The sequence below is a fragment of the Planococcus citri genome, chromosome 5 (assembly GCF_950023065.1).
Source record: "Planococcus citri chromosome 5, ihPlaCitr1.1, whole genome shotgun sequence".
Classification (NCBI taxonomy): Eukaryota; Metazoa; Arthropoda; class Insecta; order Hemiptera; family Pseudococcidae; genus Planococcus; species Planococcus citri.
In genome coordinates this window covers 36901561-36923153 of record NC_088681.1, presented here as the reverse complement: position 1 = coordinate 36923153, position 21593 = coordinate 36901561, and the positions used below count along the sequence as shown (strand labels likewise).

Below are 21593 nucleotides of genomic sequence, written 5' to 3'. Positions count from 1 at the left end.
TACTTACAGAAGGTTGAATGTATTCGAGTATATTGTGCGAAGTGGATACAGATAGGTACCTATAAGACACTGACATCTTTTAAAAAGAGCATTCGTAAGGTAAAAGATAAACATAGGTACCTATCAGACCCCGGTAAACCTTTGACTTAATTTATTTTTCCTCGTAAAGAGATAGTTTATAAAATGCGGGCTCTTGTATTCGCGGGAAAAAATTAACTCAATTGTCGTGCTAATTGTTTCGTGTACAAATAGGTAGGTAAGTAAAATGAGCGCTGCTGAGGTAGTAGGCATCTACCTATCTATTTTAGAGTATATTGAAAAATTATAATGTACATTTATACAGGGCATATTGTTTTGTTACCCGCATATGTACCTACCTAACGTCCGTATAATTACAAAATTTTTCGCTGATTATACACCTTATGGCGAAGCTTTGGCTAATACACGATATTTGGCAGTACTTCAAATGACGTTATTAACGTTGTCATAAGTATACGTCGTTTAATTAATGAAGTATTAAATTTATTAATATAAACGTCGTCCGTCCGGTCAACTCTCTTCCACGCCAGGTTTATCGTCCGCCGATATTAGCACAAAAATTATTGTATGTAAATTTAATACGAATATCTTGCGTGTTGCGACATCGGACAAATTACCCTATCAACGTACTAATGATAAGACATAACGGATATGTGCGATAAATGATAAATAACCCAGTTTTTGACGCTTTGCTTTGCTTTGCTTTTTCCTATGTAAATGTAAAAACGCGACGTGCCCATGATGATGGAAAAATTCCTACGTATCTGGAATCCAAATATGAGGTAGAAAAAAAGAACAAAGTTGAAGTGGGTTTAGTGCATTACTACAGGTGTTGAAAAAAAAAGCGTAAGAACCAGACGCAATGTTTTTTTAGCCGAATTTTCCGGATATTCAATGTTGTTTTGATTTGAATATAAGGAAGTACGAGTAAAATGAAACGTAGTGGAAGCTGTTGGGAATTATGTATGCGAATAAGAATCTTTACAACCCGTCGACTCTAATCAAGCTGAAATACGGCTCACTATAGAAGAACGTGTCATCCGCATATCACCTGAATTTAAATCTGCTTTTGAGCTACCAAACCTGATTTTTTGATTTTTATCGAATTTTTAAAAATGATGGAAATAGAAAATTGGTGCATATGAAAATTTTCACAAAAAAAGTAGGTACAGAGATAATAAATAGGCTTCCAGAATAATTTGCAACCGCTTTCAAGCTTCAATTTCGTTGTGGTAGGTTTTTCAAATACATACAAGATTTCAAAGGAGATCTTCACTGAGTTGAAAGTTGAGTACCTGCTTAGAAAAATTTTTTAGTTTCGGAGATGCCCCTGGAGAGGACATTTATGGGTTCTCAAAGAGAAGGAATTTTGAAAAAATTGTAGTTTCTTCGATCTCGCTGGTACCGAACCAGTTTTTGGAAAAGTGGCCCTGTTCCAAAAGATAGATTTTACCACTTAGGTAATGTATCCAGGGTCACGCTCGTGACCCCACCCCGCCCCCCCCCCCAAAAAAAATAAAACGAACCTGAACGTTGAACTGTGTCCGCCCAAATTTTTTTTAGACCAATTATTTGTACAAAATTATTAAGTGTGTGGGTTCAACAACAAAAAAATTTCTAAAAAAATTGGGGTAGACACAGTTCAACGTTCAGATTAGATTAACAAGCTTCTTCAAACTCTGTATCCATCCTATTTTTTTTATTATTTTTTTTTTAGAAATTTTTGTTGTTGAACCTATACACACTCAATAGTTTTGAATTGATAATTGAAAGCTTATTTTGATTAAAAATTATGTTAAAAAGAAGGTGTTTCAGAATTAACTTATAATTTTGACTTCGGAGGAAAAACCTTAAAAATTTGGTTGAACTTTAGGGGGCGGTTTTCAAAATTATATCACAACATTTTATTACTAAAATATTTACGTTCTTTCCCCTGATAAGGGCGGGGTGTACGATTCTTTTTCGGAGAATTTTTTGGGGGATTTGAGATTCTGCGTCGACTTTGGCTATTTTCATGAAAATTGAAACCATTTTCAGGGTTTTACATTTACTAAGTGGTTTAAAATTTGCAAATCGCCTATAGGAAGGTATTTTTGGGTACCTACCTAAATTCGTGTCTTGAAAATTTTTTCTGTTCAAATATTTCACATTTATGGCAAAATATCGAAAGATGTCATTTCTTAAACTGGAAAAATACCCTTATCGAGAGGCCAGACAAGAAGACAGGAAGACAAGTGACCTTGAGAAGCTAGACGACGGGTAAATTGACCTTAAGAGACCAGACTAGACATTAAGAGACCAGACTACCTTAGGAAGTCAGACAAACACACAGGCAACCTCGAGACGCTAGACAGGCAGGCAGACAGTTGACAATGTGAGGTTTTGCAGGTAGGTCAGTGACCTTGAGAAGCCAGATATATGAGTCAATGACCTTGATATGGCCGCAAGGAAGACATGTGACCTTAAGAGGCTAGACAGCCATACAGACGACCTTGGGAAGCCATAGATGCGACAGGTTCGCAGACAACCTTGAGATGCTAGACAGATGGGTCAATGACCCCTGAGAGGCCTGACAAGCAGACATACGACCTTGAGAGGCCAGAAAGAGGTGTCAAAGACCTTGAGAAGACGAATACGCAGACGGACGCGTCCATCAGCGGTTAGACAGGTACAAAGGTCATTGGCCGTGAGAGTCCAGATGCAAAGGTCATTGATCTTGAGAGGCCAGACAGGCAGGCAGACAACCTTGAGTGGACACAGAGATAGGTTGATGACCTTGAGAGGTCACACAGACGGACCGATGATCTTGAGAAGGCTGGCGGGCTAGATGACGTTGAGTGACCAGACAGGCAGACAGACGACCTTGAGAGGCTAAACAGGTTTTGCAAGGGCGAAGGGGAAAAAGGAAGTGCTCCAACCTCGGCACTGTGTATTCTGCTCTATCGATGTTCCATCCTTTAACATAAGTTTTGCTGATTTTGGCTGCATGCAGGTAGCACTATCATTTTGCCAGCCCTGCCAAAGGTTTTATTCTGAAGGGGGAGAAGTGGAACTGCTGTAACGTCCAGACTGGGTGTTCTAACTTGCTCCAACGATGCTTTATCCCTTCACGGGTGTCCCCTCTCTCCTTCTTAAACTAGTAGGGCTGGCCAAATTTATCTTTGTAGGAGAGAGAATGGGTGGATTAGAGGAGCCCAACCAAAAAAATTAATCAAAATATAGGTAAATGTTTGCTTCAAAATAACATTTTGGAAAAAATTCTAACAAAATTGGGGGCTTCCATCCTTTTAAAAATTTTGAGATCCCTCCTAGATAATTAATTTAAGGCAGAGAAAGTTTATTAATTATTAAAATATTTGCACTCCAAATATTTCAAAATATGTTTCAATTATTCAACTTTTGTAAGTATTCATTATAGAAAATTGAACTTTTACCTTGAAATTTCGGTAAGTTCTGAAGTTTTCCTAAATGAAATCGTGTAAAAATACTTTTGCTGTGAAATTCAACTCATTTCAAGATGTAAGATTTCGAAGTTTGACTGTTTCGCGAGAAATTACAAATGTGTGAAAATGAGTTTTACCCTTCCGCCACTACTTTCTAGGAGGTTAAGATGGAGATTATGATTTTTATCCTACTTTTAGACTATTGAAGAAAACTTTTTTACAAAATTTTGAGCAAAATGGCAAGACCTAGAATGAAATCTGACTGAGTTGATTCTGAAAATGACTCCCTCTTTCTCGCCACGAAAAATTCAAGTACGTTCCAAGTGGTGCACAAAGCAGACATATTCGAGTTGCAAAATACTCCATTGCATTTTTCAGAATTTAATGCTTTTTTTGAAAATTTTGGGCCCTAAAAATACTGATTTTTCCCTCATATCCTCAAAACGCGATTCTGGCCAGGATATACCTAAATGAGACGCGGAAGGCTCCCAAAGTTATTACTTATAACTTCTCATTGTGCAGGGTAATGTCTTTGGTGATTTGTACAACTTACGTTATTTACCAAAAGTCGACCCATTGTAATAGCATACAGTTTTTCAATGGAAAATTCGACCAAAAATGAAACATCCAGACAGAACCATTAACTAGATATACCAGTTCATATCCATAAAACCACTTTCATCTTCAGACGATGCTGCAATGAATTGCATGAAATTCAATTCTGCTGTATTTCGATAATAGGTACACATAATGGTTAAAATTTAAGTTGAAAAAGTAACCCGGTGCCGGTGCACACTTGCACAGGGTTTTACTCGTATTTTTTTTTTCATCTCGGCTTCTAGAGATGTTGTATCTTTGGTACCTATAGGGTACACGTAAAATGTATCTGGCTACCTATATTCTACCTATACACAGACTAAAAGCAAGAATACCTACTATACAGAACTTAAATCATCTACCATTCAATTACACTTTATCTAAAGTATTAATTAATTTTCCATTAATACCAAACGCATTATTTCTCGATCAAGTACCCACCTATATACCAATACCACTGGTACCTATATCGTGTGGTACACCGCATTGATGATAATTATACGAACCATAACACGAGAACGAAACAAAGCTTCGCCAAAGATTTATGTAGGGAGACGTTCGGTCGAGAAAATACTGCAAAAATTTATCTCCTTTCGTGGTCTCTGTCTTTTTTGGTTTTGCGTTACCTACTCGTGTTTATATTTGTGTTAAACATTATTTGTACCATCCAAATAAACCATGTAGAGAATATGTACATTAGAACAGAACTTGATACTGCCAAATAAAAATTCAATGAAAAATGTTCAACTCTGTGTATCACGAAGGGCTCTTGGTTGTGTTTTTCACGTGGTTAAAAATCCTACGCGTGCTTCAATCAACGAGACATTACATTACGAATGCTGTACACCGAGAGAGAAATTATTTTATAAATTAATTATCGACGATGAGTACGAGTCGAATTTGTAGTACGTGGTTGAAAACCGATGTTTTTATGGAATCGCGTCTAGCACCCAACATCATTCTAATGTAATTACCGACGACTGATAATTTCGACGTATCATTCGGCGGCGTGAAGCTGAATGGAGCAGAGGGAAGGAGGGAAGAGGTTGCCCATGCTCGGGTTAATAACTTATTTGTGACAAGTGAGTTCATAACTGAACGATATGTTGATGTAGGATTTCGAATAGCTGAGAGCTGGCTACTTACGTTGTATTTTTCTTTTTAAAAAAAGGAATGTGGTTTGAATTTGCTTACAAGTTCGATCAGAGAAAAATAAAAAGAACATGCAACAATTTTGAATTTTCAAAAATTTACTAAAATTCGAAAAGTAAAATTCATTTTAGCTAAAATTATATGTATATTTTTTTTAAAGTCAAAATTATGATTTTTTCCACCTTTATTTTGCTTCTTTAAAGAATAAAAATGAAACTTGTTGAAGAAAGTATAAAAGCCTAATTTAAAAACACTATCGCTTTACCTACTTTAAAGAACATTGCACGTAGTATTTCTTTTTTAGTAAGTACGTACCTGCCTATTGATTGTGAAAAAAAGTTTCCAGATGAATGAAGTCTATAGCTACGAAATGATTAAAAATATATCGAGAATACAACCCATCCATTTTTTTTTAGAAATGTATTTTGTCAAAGAAATCAAAGAGACTTGAAAAATATCGAAGTTTTTCCTTAATTAAAAATTTGACATTTATTCGCCAAAAAAATCGAATTCCTACCTACCTGAGAATAATAAACGACAATTTTTTTCTTCACATAAAAACTCTACAAAAAAATCATTCCCAAAAAAACAAACGTGCACCTTTTTTTTCACATCAAGAAATGGGACAAGTTTCAAGAGAGATTCTACTACCCTTGACACAACAAGATTAAATAAGTTGTAAGAAGGAATGACTCTTGAGGCAATATTGATGCTGAAAAATTTTCTTTCAAGCTGTGCTTCTGTTTTAACGATGAAAATTACATTATTTGTAGGCCAGTATACGACTCCACTGTCGGTATTTTTTGCTATGACGTAAGCCAACTGAAATTATTTAAGGTTTCTCTAAAGTCGCGAGTAATTTTTTCCCTCTCAAATAAATTGAGTTTGGGTTTAAAATTGGCGGAAGCTTGGCGAGGATTTATGGCTGCGGTTTCAGCAGATTTAGAAAAAAAAAGTTCACTATTTACGCTAATTATTAAAATTAACACAGGTACTGGCCGAAGACTGACTAAATAGCTGTATTTAAGGTGGTCCTTAATCAGGGTGGAATTTTTTATGCGGAATTTTCTCAACGTTTAAACTGAGTGGAAAGTTTCCCGAATATTTTTTTCGACCAATTTGTAAAAGACAAGTTAATTTGAAACGTCGAGGCTGAAAAAAGACGCTTAAAAAGTGAACTCGTTGGAAAGTTCCTCTTGCCGGAAATTTGTATTCGAAGAAACAAATATTAGCTTTTGAATGTGCTCTTAATGTCTTTCATGTTCCATTATCGTAAGTTTTTACTTTTCAATGTACATTCATTCGTGTAGGGAACGTTGAATGTGGTCGTTATTGGCTTAGAGTGGAAGTTTTTGCTCAAAAATGTGTAGGTAGTTCGTTGACGAGGTGCCCATGTGACGAAGTTGTAGTTTTATATGTTCTTAATATTCTGATTTTCGAAAAATTATTCTCATTGATGAAATCTCCGGTGAAATGTGAAATTCAATCGCATCTCAAACTTGGTAAGGTTAGGTAGGCAGTAGGTACATGATTTAAAATTAAAACTTGAACCCGTCGTTCTTTACAAAAACAAAAATTAAACGTGCTGTAAGATGATTTTCCTATATTTATTTTTTGCAAACTTTTACGGTGGAACCCAAGTAGATATTTTTTTATTTTTTTAATCGTAAAACAAAGTTTGTTCTTGAAAGGTTTATCATCTCACTGCCTAAAAAAATCAATTTCTATTCTGTTTATTTTCACACCCAGAGAACCAGAAAAGAGCTGACGAGCTAATTTGTAGGATTACGTGCTTATTGAATTTCTAAACGAAGAATATCGAGTGGAACTCTCAATTTCATGGTTTTTGATCATGATAAATTTAAATTTGATATCATCCCTCAGACTTTAGAACCAAATTTTGAGACGTCGAAGTCGATTTTTGAGATTTCTAAAAAAATGGCTTGACACTGCTGAGGTACGTTTTGAATAATCTCATCTCAAAATTTCAGCCGGTAAGTTCATCCTGAAAGCTTTCAAAAACCTACAGTTTTCCATACTTCGCCATTCGCTCGGTTAAATTTACTTTCGCCAAAGTTAGGCTGTCAATTGGAACGAGAATTTCCAAAGTACCTCCCTGAATTGATGAGTTAACTTCTATAAGAGCACGCCACGTTCCGAGCCTATTAAAGAAACGCCTTATCCGCGAAAGCTTAAAGAACATTGTTTTGAAATTCATTAATTCGAGCTCAGCAATTATTCCCTCGAATGAGTCGATGAAAAAGTTGGAAGAGTCGAATAACTTTTATATACGAAGAATAAGCACCCTCGAGTATGCGAACACAATTATTAATTTGCCAGCAACACCAACACCCTTTCATTTTCAAAGTAAAAAAATTATTGTTTGCTATTCAACTAAACGATCAACTTACGTTGACGATGCTGCGATTTTCTTGCAACTTTTCTTCTTATTCTTCGGTTAGGTACCTCGAATCTGAAAATAGAGAATTAACGATAAGCTATTTGGTATTGAGAATATTTTACCGCAGAAGTGACATCCAGATTGATGCGTTGTAATCCGTCTTTTCCAACCGTTACGGTTTACTTACGATTTGCTGTGTCGTAGAACTGTTTTTATTTTGATAAAAGCCACGCGCGTGTAAAGGAATAAAAGTGGACGTCAGAAAATAGCTCGAGGTGTTAAACTGTGCTTATAGACACGATGGCATCGTATTGGAAAATGAAAAATTACGAGCTACTTAGAGTATAAATATACAACAGGGATACTTAGTGCACTCTTTATGGACTATAAATAAGTTTTTCTTTTTTTCTTTTTTCTCCTAACGTGTTGAGATAATTATCATTTTATTTTTTGAGATGCGATGAAGCTTTTTAATGAATATGTATTGGTAAATGGTCAAGATCTGGCCCACGTCTGTTTCAGAAAAATCAACTCAAAAATGTGAACGTAGTAGTACGTAGTACGTACTTACTTATATGCGAATGAAAATGATTTTCGTAATTCTTCCCTTTTCTCATTTTAGTACCCTTCGGCTTCCACCACTTTTTTTCGCCTCGTTTTTCTATTTCTCACCAATAAAGGGGCCAAAAACACAACTTCATTAACCAAATTAACCATTTTTGGGGATTTATTTTTTTATTACTTAAAAAAAATGTATATATGTATAAGATTGGTGTACCTATTTATAGTAAAATGAAAATTTTTTCCAGGGATTATGTACCTGCTGAAATTTAATTTGCACCCAATTTTTGATCCCGTGAGTCGGTTGGTGAATGGTTTCAAAAAATTTTAAAGCCTCCAGCAAATTTTGATTGTTTCATTTTTTTTTTCAAAAATAGGTACCTATTCATGATTTATGACAATTTTGGATTGTAACTACCTAGCAAAAAAAAAAAACGATTTTGAAAATATGCGTCTAAATTGATCAAAAGAGTGACAAAGATGGTGAATTTGAGTTTATAGGTGCTGAATTTCATTTTTGCCATATTGATACCTAGTTCCTTCCGCAGCATTTTTTCGAAAACAAGAGAATTCAAAAATCTGCTGGAGGCTCCAGAACGGTTTGAAACCATCACCAATTGACTCATGAGGTCAAAAACAAGGTACAAATCACATTGTAGTTTTCTAGGTAAATTTGATAAAATTCAGATTTTTTCCCTCTTTTTTGAACTAAATATTGAATTTTTTTAAATTCGCCAAAAATTTTGGGAAGTGGTGTATCTTGACCGGGTTGCTCCATTGATTACCTTTTAGGTATGCGTTTCAAACTTTTTTGTGCCTAAATAATCTAATAACTGGTGACTGCGGTCAAAAAATCGCACTTGTAGTGTCCCCCTGCAAATTGGCTCAAATGTGTATAAACCATTTAAATAGGTCCAGAATAAGCCACAACTCGATTTTTAGTTACCCTAGTGAATTAATTTCCACAACTTTTGGAGAAAATTTAAATTTTGAGGAAATCGAAAATCTCATGCTGGAGGTTCTACGTAAAATGGCCAAAAGTAGTGAAATTATACATGTGGGGAAGTTAATTATCTAGTTTCAGAACTAATTTCCATAATTTTTACTGCATAAATAGGTTGATCGTCCCCCTCTCAAAAAATTGGCGGATTTTGACCAAATTCAGCAAAGACCTTCATTTCGAGCTGAAAGTTACTCAGAAATTTATTTTATCTCCGACGGTGGCCTTGAAGAAGAGATGTGGGGCCTCGAAGGGGGGATTTTTTTGAAAAAAAAACGTGTTTTTTGCTCCCGTTCCTACCCAATCTGTTCTGGGAAGAATGGTCCAATACCAAATGAAAGTATTTCAGATTCGTTATTGCCGTCAGAATCCAAGACCACTTACTTATAGGTTGCTTATTTTTGAATAAATTTGTGGTTTGAAAATTTTGTTCACAGATATTTCACAATAATTATGCCAAAATATTGAAAGATACATATGTATGTACCATTTCTGAATCTGGGGAAATATTTTGGAACAGAATGGGATGCCAATTTTTGTCTGTTATTGCCAAATTTTTAAAAAATCAAAAAATTTTGATTTACTCAAGTTTGAGAGAGTGATATATGCCTTAATCGTCTTAGCGATTCTTAATGTAATCCCTCTTTAAGGATGTACATGTATTTATGTACATTGTAGACATGACATGATTTATGTATACTGGAAGTATGAGAATGTGGGAACTATTCCACCCTCTTTAAAAGCAGCGGGCTAGGTACCATCGTGGTGCTCGCTGCGAGATCTCAACTTTACTTAGCATTGATATCTCGAGCTCGTTGGTACTAATGTCACCAAAAAGTGTATTTTCTCAAATGAGGAGCTCATTGCAAAAGTAGCCCTTGTCATATGAACTTTTAGACCCTTTTCACTCGATTGTACCTATAGCCAACTGCGGAGATCATGTTGTAATGATGAAATGACCGTCAAGTTGGTCTACCCTGAGTAGCCCTGAGAGGAATTGCTTTATAGAGTTTACATTCATGATACATGGGTACGCTCAAGGGAGAGCTTTGGAGATTACATAGGTTCATATGACAAAGGCTACTTTTGTAATGAGCTCCTCAAATGTATAGGCAGAAGAGGTTTATCCTCTTCCCCTCTTTCCTCGTTTTCGCCCACAATTCTGTGGATAATTTGTGCTAAAACAACCTTTTTGATAAATTTAATCAATTGCGGTACAATAATGTTATAAGGTGCACCGGGGGAAGTTGGAATTTGGGGTAAGTTAGAAAACTTGCTCTAGCGCCTAGAGGTTTATATCTGGCGAAGTGCCACTAAAGGTGACTTGAGGGTACTACCCCTACTTCATCACGGCATAAAAATTTTCGCGATTCAGTTTCATTTTAGATGTCTTTGGTTCAATTGTATTTTGTTGTTTTGAACTTATTTTGAATTTGGTCTAAAATACAGACTTTCTATTTCTTAGTTTTTCGCATATAGCGGACGAACCGTGCGTCCTAGTGAAAATCTGATGAGAGTGGTCTCAAAGAGAATTAAATTCTCTATAATTTTGTTTCTATGCAATTTTTCTAGGACGCTCGGTTTGTGATCTACGCCTCTGCAAAGTTTAGCCTGTTCTGACTTCCCCCAATTGGGGTAAGTCAGGACAGTTTATAGTTTATTCCACTGAGCGAAAGCTATTGTGTCAATCGCGCTCAAATTTTTACCATAGATTAAGAACCCTTATGGGAACCTACATAATAAATTTGATCCATATTGGTTCATTAGAAGGGGAGTAACAGCTGGTCAAAGTTGAAATTGCGAAAAATCATTCTGACTTGCCCCGGTGCACCTTACTCTGATCCTGCTGGCCATCGGTTTACATTGAACAATACAACGTAAGTCTGTCGTCGCTCTTAGAATGGGTAGAGCACAGGAGAGGCAGAAAATAAGAACAGTGGGGGAGGGGGGGTAAGTGATGAAATGGCACATACCTTGAGTTGAAAGACTCAAAGTTACTTAACTGCAATTGAGAGGGGTTTTGCGATAAGGGCCCTTGTGGTGATATTTCGATTTTTTCAGGAGAGAGAAAACATCGAATTGCTTCGATTTTTTCGATTTTTTTTTTTTTTTGATTTTCGGGTGCAGTGTTGTCTTACGCATAGGTTGGATGAGAAATTTTGACGAAATTCTTTCATCATCGCCTGATATCAGTGATTTAGAAAAGGGACCTTGTGGTGAACAGCCGAATTTACACAACGTTACAGACTACCCCGCAAAAAAATACCGAGAAATTCGGATTCGCCATGAAATTTTACATAAGTAACAACAATAAAATAATTTTTCCATCGACATTTTCTTCTCTTTTTTGTAAAATCAAAAACAAACAAAAACTTTGTTTTTCGATTTCCCAAAAATGTGAGTTTTTGAGTATTCATGTTCAAGTGATTTTTAAAACGAGAAGTTGATGAGATAGGCGAAATCTGATTGCACCATTCGATTTCTCTTGAAAAAGTAAGTCTGAATCACCAATAAAAAAAAAAAACATCGAATCACCACAAGGACCCATATCGCGAAACGCCTCTCAATTTCATTGTAGTTAATCAATGAATACCTATCTGCGACATGTGCACAAGATAGGCTCATGCCAATGATAGGTATAAAATCTATGAAAACCTTAAATATCATTTTAATTAATGCTTGATTCACTAACGCGAGTCGTCTAGTTGGGAGCTATCTCCCACTTAACTATAAAATATCTGCAAGTATTTTATATGGATTTCTCTTAATTGTATTTTCTACGACAAATAAATAATATTGACATGTATGAAAATATCTATTTATTTGCGTTTAAACCACAATTAGTAATTTTGATGTGCATAGGGTGATCTGGTTTTATTCTAAAAAGCTCTCCGACTCAATCATCTGTCTGGCAGGTAGGTAAATCTCACTCTCTAGGGAATGAAAATTATCTTAACCACCTTAGGCAAAAATTATAATAATATCTACCTTCTATAGTTACCTAGTAATTCCTACTCTCACTCCATCAAGTTTCTGGCTGTTTTTTAGATTTTTTGAAATTGGCAATAATGACTAAAAAAATTGGCACCACTTCGTTCTAAAATATTTTCTTATTTTCAGGAATGATATCTTTCAATATTTAGGTGTGATTAATGCGAAATATCTGAGAAGAAGAACTGACTCCTCTCATTTTTATAAAATTGATCAAAATGATGAGACTAAAATTATTATTGAATCATTTTCTCTCAATTTTCCTACGCTCTTTCTTCCTTAATTGGTGGATTTGGAAAATTCTCCAGGTCTAGCTGATAATTTCTCTGCCTCTCCATTTCACTGAATCTGAAATCTCTCCATTTCTTTTTAATTCAAACTGACCAAATATATGTTAGATGTGTATCTAACCTCAATTTAAATCCAATCTGTTTATAATGAATTTGCTCGCAGTTTCTGTTGCAACTTGCATTTTCCAATTTTCCAAAGTTTTGTTTCCTTTATTCCACAAAAGTTTTACACGCTTGAGATTACCTACTTTGCTATTCTACTGTATTTTTGAAAACTTCATTCAACAAAGAACAGATAGAGTAATTAATGCGTAAGAATTCTCTAGCTTCCTTTTATTTACTCGTATATTCTTCTCTCAGCGTATGAGCTCACTCCGAGATAGGTATGTGAATCACATCCAGCTTGACAAATTTAATTTAAAACTATCATCCTTTTGAGAAACTAAAAGCGCTGTGTAGAAAATTGTTTCGCAACGAATACGTTTTTTCACCCAATTTTACTATTATATAAAAGGTTTTCGAGCAGAAATTTGAAACAAGAAGGTAAACGCGAGATTTGGCGGATTGTATTACCTACGCGTATGCTTCGATTTACCAGGTTTTATACATAGGTAGATGGGGTAGGTAAAAATGTACAATACTTTGTTCGTAGCAGGATACTTGGAAGGTAAATGTACGAGCATTATTCAAATTTATCAAAATTACTCAACTTTGGCGCGTGATTATCATGTCGAACGGTGTTCATTTTACTCTTAGGAGCACGTGTAGTCGGTATTTTTCGTCAAGTTTTCGAATATGTGGCGTGATGTGCTTTATGAGATTTCAGCTCAAATTCTAATTCAGTGCTGTGAAATTACGTGAGACAAGAGGCTCGATTTTTGGTGAGAAGAATTTGAAATTTTCAAGTTACATAGGTACACGTGAGTACCATTTGGCGCAGCTAAACTCATACAAGTTCGTATTAGCGACTAAATTATTCGTCGAATATTAAGATTATCTCGATGGAAATGCTTATTAAGGCGCTAAAGTTAATATGTATCAGGCAGGAAGACAAATTATCAAATTAGGATTTCCTTTTTCTTTTTGCTTCACAGCCCTTTATATGAAGCTAAAAAATATACAGGTTTGGGATTTCAAGAGATTTTTAGATTCACAGATTCTCGTCTAAGAATCATTTGCTCAAAATATGAACTAATTCGAGCTGAGAATTTCCAACTCTGTGTGTTTTTCGTATTATTGAAATACTTCTGTAGTATAGGTATTTTTATCCCTCTTTTCTCTTCAGCCTCTCTCGTGATTTTTTTTCCAATCTTGGACAGTTTTTAATTAGGAACAATACACAACAGTCCTTGAAAAACTGCATTAATATCTGAATAAAGATGATACAACTCGAGTCATCTTATATCGAGGTACTTAAATCTCGTGCATAAAAGCGAACTAAGTACATCGACAGCTCGTAATTCTCTAAATAAACAAACATGAAAGCTTTTCTTGAAATTAGGTAACTTTTTTAATACGCTACCGACAAAAATACTCGCCATTTCCCGGTACATAAACAAAAATAACCTTACAACAGATCAATGTAAATAACGTACAAAGAAAATACGAGACGAGATAAAGTCAATCAATCATCGAAAGGGAAAAGCCAACGCCAGTGGAAAAAAACGAGAAGAGGGTGCTGAATAGGCAGGTACCTCTACCTACGAATAAAGCTCGAGGTAATACATCGTCGGGTATTATTTCAAATCGGATTAACCGAAACATCTTACCAGTATGTTAAAATGTATAAACCTCTTACCGAGAGTCGAATAAAGTCACGGTATCTTTTTTGGTTTTGCAAGTGATGAACATTTAACGAATCGTTCATCGGTATCGATACCATCGTTTGGTGACCGATTGCCATTACACGAGATTTTGTCGAACCGCATCATTTATTTGGTGTCAGAATAAGGGAACGCGGTTGCGGTTTGCAAAAGTCGAAAAAATGTTAATTTGTGCGAGAATGGAATTTGTCAAACAAAGGCCAATAACACGATTACGTTTTGAATTATTCAAAAGTAAAAGAAATTTACAACGAAGTTTCGTCTCGATGGTTTTTTTTTCTTCTTCTTCTCGGTTTTCGAATCAACTTCGGTATGCATTTCTTTTTATTTTCTTAATGGGCTTTTTATTTGAAATTTACATAGTTTTATTATTAAATCGACGAGATTTAGATTTTGGATAATTTTGTACGAAACTTGGCATTATAATTTTCCACACGAAACACGCTTTGCTGCTGACCGTTTAAAAAAAAAAGGGAAAGAAAAAAACCCGCAGCTACTGTAAGCTCGTAAATTATTTTCCACGTGACGCGTTAATGAAGTACTTGACGCTATATTCGGCCTATTAAATAGTACTTTAAAATATTGGTCTTATAATAATTTACCTGGATCGTTTGAACGAGCCGATATCGAACTAGTTCCTCTTTTGTAACAATACGTAATCAATACTTGTTACCTGAGTTGGTTTTTTTTTTTTGATACGCGAGTATACGATGAACGAACCAATCGAATGATTAGTTCCCCTTTTGCCCTCTCGAAAATAAAATAATAAAAACACTCAATTAATTACAGCCGCGTATTAAACCATACGATTACCTATGTAACCTTTCTTTACCCTATGATTAGGAATTATTACGTTGATTAATAGAGTTTAAATAACAATTCACCGCACACCGTCCCTCTGTCTTCTAATGGTTTGCGTGGGGTAGCTCGTTACAACCAGTTCATGCGCCATAAATAATAAGCCGAGAATTTTCAAAATAACTCGCAGGTGCGAAATGATTACCTTTTCAAAGCGCCATAAATTTAGACGGATCGCTTAAAGGCTGTATAGTCTGCTAAATGAGAAGGCTTACGAGGAAGGAAAAATTAAGATAAGATGTCATTTGTAATGTCGCCTTCAAATTAGGTCGACGATTATTTAGTCCTACGTATTATTTTGCTCTTTTATGAGCGAAGCCTTTTTTTTTCGTCGAAGTAATTTATTCTTTATTGGACAGATTTTTCTTCTCAATTACCTTCTCGGTGATTTGGTACGAGGCAGGAGTAAAGATTTTTAGACTGATTTTCTTTCGAAAAGCAACGATGCCGATGGTGCAGTCGTCTAACCTAAGTATAATATAAGTGTGCATAGAAAAATTCAAATTCAATTTTTTTCGAGTTTCAATGGTCTTGAAAGTACACTTTTACGACTTTGAAATTTAGGCATAAATAATTAAATAAGTACCCATGTGATTGCGAAGCAATTTTTTCATCATGGAGGCTCCATAAAAAAAATAAAAAATTGAGGAAAAATTGAAATAATAGAAAAAACACAAAAATTGGGAAAATGTTGGAGAGGGCGAGGAGAGAACTTCAGAATTACTACGCGTATTTTTTTGCAGGTTGAGAGGTTTATTCAAAAGAATCTCTCGAAGTGTCCTCCTCCAATTTGAACGTAAACAAGATTTTTCAAAAGATTATGTTCCAAAACCACTCAGAATCAGAATTTAAAATTCCTATTAAATTGATTTTATGATATTTGGCGAATTTTTGAAAATTCAAAATTGACCATTTACATATATAAGGCATTTTATTACTTTTTTTAAGAAGTTTTTTTTTCAGTAAAAATAATGACAAATAATTCTGAAACTAATACCAACTCATTTAAACCGAATTTTGCCATTTTCTGTCATACTGGAGCCTCCATCTCGTGATTTTCGATTTCTACAGAATCTTAAAATTTCTCCAGAAAGCGTAGAAATTAGTTTGAGCTGCTAAAAATCAACTTATGGCTTACCCTAGACCTATTTTTAAGGGTTCTGTTAACAGGTAAATTTTCGAAATTTTTAGGTACGAATGACAATTCCTTGTCGAAGACCAACTCCCTGAATCCAAATTTCATAATAATTTCCACTCACTGTAAACCCTTTTCGATTCTTCCAGAAGTTTAAAATTTCTGCAGTTGGCGTGGAAATTAACCTGCGTAGCTAAATGTTGGATCAAATTAAGATATGTAAACTCGTAAAATAGGTCGAGAATAAGCCACAATTCATTTTTAAGCTGCTCAAGTTGATTTCCACTCGTTATAGGAAGATTTTCAAATTTTGAAGAATCAAAAATCGCGTTGGAGGCTCCAGCATGGCTCAAAATGTGACTTATAATCGACATATTTCATAAATTAATGTACAATTGGTCCAATTTTTAGTTGCCTAAATAAATTTCCAGGTATACTGGAGAAATTTCAGAATTTTTGGGAGATCGAAAATTGCGCTGGAGGCTCCTGAATGACTGGAAATGATGAATTTCGGTTCGGGAAAGTTGATATCAGTTTCAGGACTAATAATTTTCATCATAAATCTATGAGATGGGTACTTATAAAAAAACAGCAAATCCCTGAAAACGGTCAATTTTAAATTTTTAAAAATTCCTCAAAAATCTGAAAATCGATTTGGGCCGCTGAAATTTTGATGATGAAATTTTCAGGCCATGTCTCACAATTTGTTTCATTTTTAAAAAAATTTTAGGAGCACCCTAGCTTCCGAAATTGGGAATGCTGTTCAAAATTGAACTTTCCAAATTTTGAGCAAATATTTTTGAAACATCAGAGTTCTTATACTTATAAGCTCAAAACCGTGCTGACTTGACATGAAATGATCCTTTCTTCCTTGGATTTGAATATTCTGGGCGAAAATGGGATAGGTACACCTACCTCAACTTTCTGGGCTGATCAATTTATTAGCCTCTCCTCCCCCCGTATTTTTACCAAATTTGGGAAATTTTTCCAAGTTTTTATGCCAGGTATTTATAATTTATTGTACCTTTTTATGATTCTTAAAACATGAAAAAATGTACTTGAACTCATTCACTTTCATCCTACGCAAATTTTCGACCAATTTTCCTCACGTTCAAAAAATTATAAGGATTAAAATGTGCAACGTAGGTGTACACTGTACAGTAAGAAGGCAGCTATTTTCGAATTTCGGGAAATTTCCTGTAGGACCAGCCATTTTGTAAGGCTAGAAAATATCACAGCTAGCTACTCTTTCAACAATAAGTTTTTCTTTTGACATAGTAATCTGCCTCAGAAAGTACTCGAGTGATGAGAAACCTGATTATTTTCCTGAAAATTTTCTCAAATAACAATTTAAGTAGGTATTAAAAAGCACCAAATTGAAAATTCTCTTTCACGAATATAATAATAATATTTTGTACGAAATACCTATACCTAGTTATCTTTTCGAGATATCTTCATCATAAAAGTACCCTCGCAGGAGTAAGAAACCTTCGTAATAACTTTTTTGAGGATTTAAAAAACTTCAAAAAAAACAGTAAAAGATTAATTTCATCTCATTAAATTTTCCTCTTATAATTTGTCTACTGCCTTTTTCCGTTTTCATTTTCGTTTCATTATACCCGACAAGGTGAGCTCGTCGCGAATATTTATTTAGAACTGGAAATTTTCAAGTCTCGAAAATGGCTCCAGCACTGTGCCGATCCTTGAGAGATAAATGCAATTGTAAAAATATTAAAAGGATATTCGGAGGTAGTGACCTATTTTAAAAACCGTTTGCAGTATAAATTCGGCTCCGTAATAAAAAAAAATTTCCAAATTTTACGACCATTTAAAAATTATCGTGTCGTAATTTTTCACTCCATAAGTCACTAAGAAAATACGCAATATTCCGCTTCATTTTCCGCACATAAAGCCCTCATCAACGACTTGACCTTGGAAAAAACGTTAGATTTTTCCAAAAACAAAGGCCCAATATTACCATAAAACTCGTAAAAACTGGGCAGAGATTTCTCGACGCAGCTTTTAAAAAAAAAAAAAAAAAGAACATAGACGATATAATACTCAATTAACGATTTTTACGATAATTAAGAATGTCTTTCGGCTTAAGTAGACAAATTCAATGGGTTTATAATCGCGAACCTTAAGTATAGAGGCGGCGGCTTGAGAGAGAAAATTCGTCGCAGAATATTAAATATTTATAGCCTGAGAAATAAACCAGGAAAATGGCTAAAAAATTGTTTACAAATTTCGACCTAATTCTTAATACACCGAGTATACTTACCGATCGTCGATTCCAGGCAGAAAAAAAAACGATAAATTTTTTCCATTGACAAAATTTCTTTGATTCGCGTATATATTTCATGGTTTTAAAGGCAATTTATTTTTTGGCCTCGGTATATGGATGCTTGTGTATGTATAGGATATACTTTGGGGCCGGAAGTAAATTCTATGCTGGGGAGGGAGGGTCGAGGTAGACGTGCGGACGATACCAAAGATAGGTAAACGAATTTCGGAAATTCAATTTTCTTAAAACTATTCGTCGCTGTATTCGTAGATAAGTTATTTCGAAACGAGCGAATAACGTGACGAAGAATGGAAATACGAATAAGGAGTTACCTACAGTGTATTTTTTTTGTCGTAGGTACATTTGATGCTTGGAAGCCTGCTTTCGAACCAGGGAAATCAATTAATTTTAAATGGAACTGATTCGCGGTATTCGCGTTTCATTTGTCTCATCGTCGTACGATACTTGGCGGTTTATCTTGGTCCGAATATACCAGCAAATGCTTCTAACTTTGTATACGTTAAAAGAATAAACGCCTTGAGCGCATTGCATTCGTAGTTATCCAGGCAGTCGTATAACTATACGTCAAGCATAGAAGTCTCCGAAAACGTTAATTTTTTTCCACCAGAAGGACTTTTTTTTCAAAAAAAAAAGTACTCTAGCCGATAAATTCATTCACTCCGAACTCGAATAAGTACTAACTTCACCATATTGAGTAGAAATCTAAAGGATAAATAAAGTTTGAACGCGAGAATATGCAATCTTATAAATTTATAAAACCCCGCCAAGTCGTAAAAAAGTAGCAAAAATTGGATTCGCGAGGGGTGGTCGGACTTTTCCTAATGTATACAGAAACGCCTTTTTTTAGCGTACGAAATATTCGTAAAGATTGTGGTCTCGACTCTCTCTCGATCAAACTTACCCTTTCGAAATGCTGGTCACATGTTACCGGATTTACTCTCGTAACTGTATCGTTATATATTGGGGTAGGGGAGGGTGAAAGGGGAACGATCGAGTGAGCGAAAAATTAATTTCCGCCCAGTTTTATTAAATCGTATTTAATGTGCGAGGTGTTTCCTTCCTTATTTGAGAAATGCATCGAAATTGGATTAAATTGGCATTGTTTGCAAACACGAAAAGGAAAGGGGATATGGAAAAAATGCACAAATTATCCAAAATATTGAAAAAGTTTGCATCAACGAAATTGGTATAAAAATCATTGAAAATGACAAAATAATGCATGTTATCAAATTAACCAAAAATTCACGCAAAACTTGATAAATTTTCAAAAAATTGTCAAAAATGACTGGAAAAAAGTTTTTATAATTTACGAGTTCCGAAAAAAGAAAAATTTTTAATTCGTCTATTTTGGCAAGAAAATATTCCAACAAATGATTCCAGCATACGGATAAAAAGAAACATTAAGCAAAAATAGCAACATGCTAATTTGAGTCGAATTGACTATAAGAACAAGATTCATTTGTTCGCAGTACAGTGAGCTAGACGCGGATAAGTATGCGAAAGTTGACTAACTTGAGAAACACGATTAAAGAGAGAATTTTTCAACGTTGTTGCTGATACGAAAAATATTTATATGGAATCGATGTAAGTATGGTATGTTTGTAGTACAAGACTAACGATGAAAAAAATGTAAGAAATGTAAAAATTCAAAAACCAATAATAACCTTTGGGTTTTTATTTTCTACGGAACATTATCCTCGGAATATGAGCGCGTTTACTTAAAAACTTTCAATACCGAAGAAGTCGTCGAAACGGTGATAATAATCGTAAACTTGAAGCTTCGGGTACAGATTTTGGTAAAATGTACGCGAAAACATTTAGCCCGCAGACGAATAAATTTAGCAGACGAAATGAGACTGTCCTGCGTTGTGTCAAACATGATGCCGGTTTTTTGCCCTTTGCCAAGCATCCGTAATTTCGTTTAATTTAAAGATATCCTCTCGCCCTGCATCTCGCAATCTGATATATGGATGTCTTATCTAATGAAATTTTAACCCCCGAATCTCAAGAATCAATTGTGTAAACTTATAATATACGAGTAATACCGGTCTGCCGGATTTTTTTCCCATCGATATATCTACGTGCAATGTGTACTTTTCAATTTCCAACTCGTATTTTCGAGTGCAGATACTCGTATCCCTTGCGCGCTTTTGTTTGTGGTAATTTGCGAATGTACAAGTAATGAGAAAGATTCGTTTATATGATAACAAAGTCTACATTACGAAAAAGCTTTCAAGGTCCTTATACTCTCGAACACTGAACAGTGTGGCTGTGGCGCGAACACTCTTGTAATATACGCCCCGAGATGAAAATTTCACTCCGGGTTCTGGCATCCGGCCAGATTTCACGTACGTCGTTTTTAGGCGCTGGTGAGCCTGCGAAGGGAAATGTATTTTTCCTTAATTTATGGATCGAATGTCAAATGATCTCGTTAAAGTGATAAGCCTCATTTTACGGATCGTGTATGGTGTTCGTCGGAAATTGTACTAAGGGTTTTAGCGTTTTGTGAGATATCTTTTTGAATGTTACTTACTTACCTGCGTATCTTTTCACTATCTATTTCTTTTTTTTTTTAGTCGAGACCCTTAGATTCAATTTAAATTTACATTTAGTTGCTTGTTTTTTTACTACGGCGTTTTTTTTTTGGCGAAGTATAAATGAACGTAAATTATTTTAAAGGGTTTGTGATTTAATTAGCTCTACAGTAAGGGGAGGAATATCTACGCTATTTTTCATTAATTTCCATTCGTGGTGATTTTCTGAAAATTTTCTACAAACACAATTCGTAGCCTCACAACCTGGGCCTTTTTTCCCCTTGTGAGTGGATTATTTTTTTACGGAAATATGGAGCAGTAGGATAGGTAGGTAAGTTACCTATTCTATCATTTTTTTCACGTTTCAGACGCACCCATACCAATGTTATAAGTAGATGCTGGAGCTGGAGATCATTTTTGGCCCCTCCAGAGTAGTTAAAAATTTCTGTAAAAATTTGAAAACT

At 35.0% G+C, this 21593-nt stretch overlaps 1 protein-coding gene and 1 long non-coding RNA gene across 4 annotated transcripts in view; one reads left to right on the top strand and one right to left on the bottom strand.

Annotated features, from left to right (window-relative positions):
- Nucleotides 1–21593, bottom strand: part of LOC135849425 (cardioacceleratory peptide receptor-like) — a 124546-nt gene that overhangs the window by 88085 nt on the left and 14868 nt on the right. For all 3 annotated transcript variants that reach the window (XM_065369863.1, XM_065369865.1, XM_065369864.1), the window contains exon 2: nt 7643–7704. The gene's annotated coding sequence lies outside the window, so the exon portion shown is untranslated. The remainder of the gene's footprint in view (nt 1–7642; nt 7705–21593) is intronic.
- Nucleotides 1–21593, top strand: part of LOC135849426 (uncharacterized) — a 109262-nt gene that overhangs the window by 77405 nt on the left and 10264 nt on the right. The gene's annotated exons all lie outside the window — the stretch shown is intronic.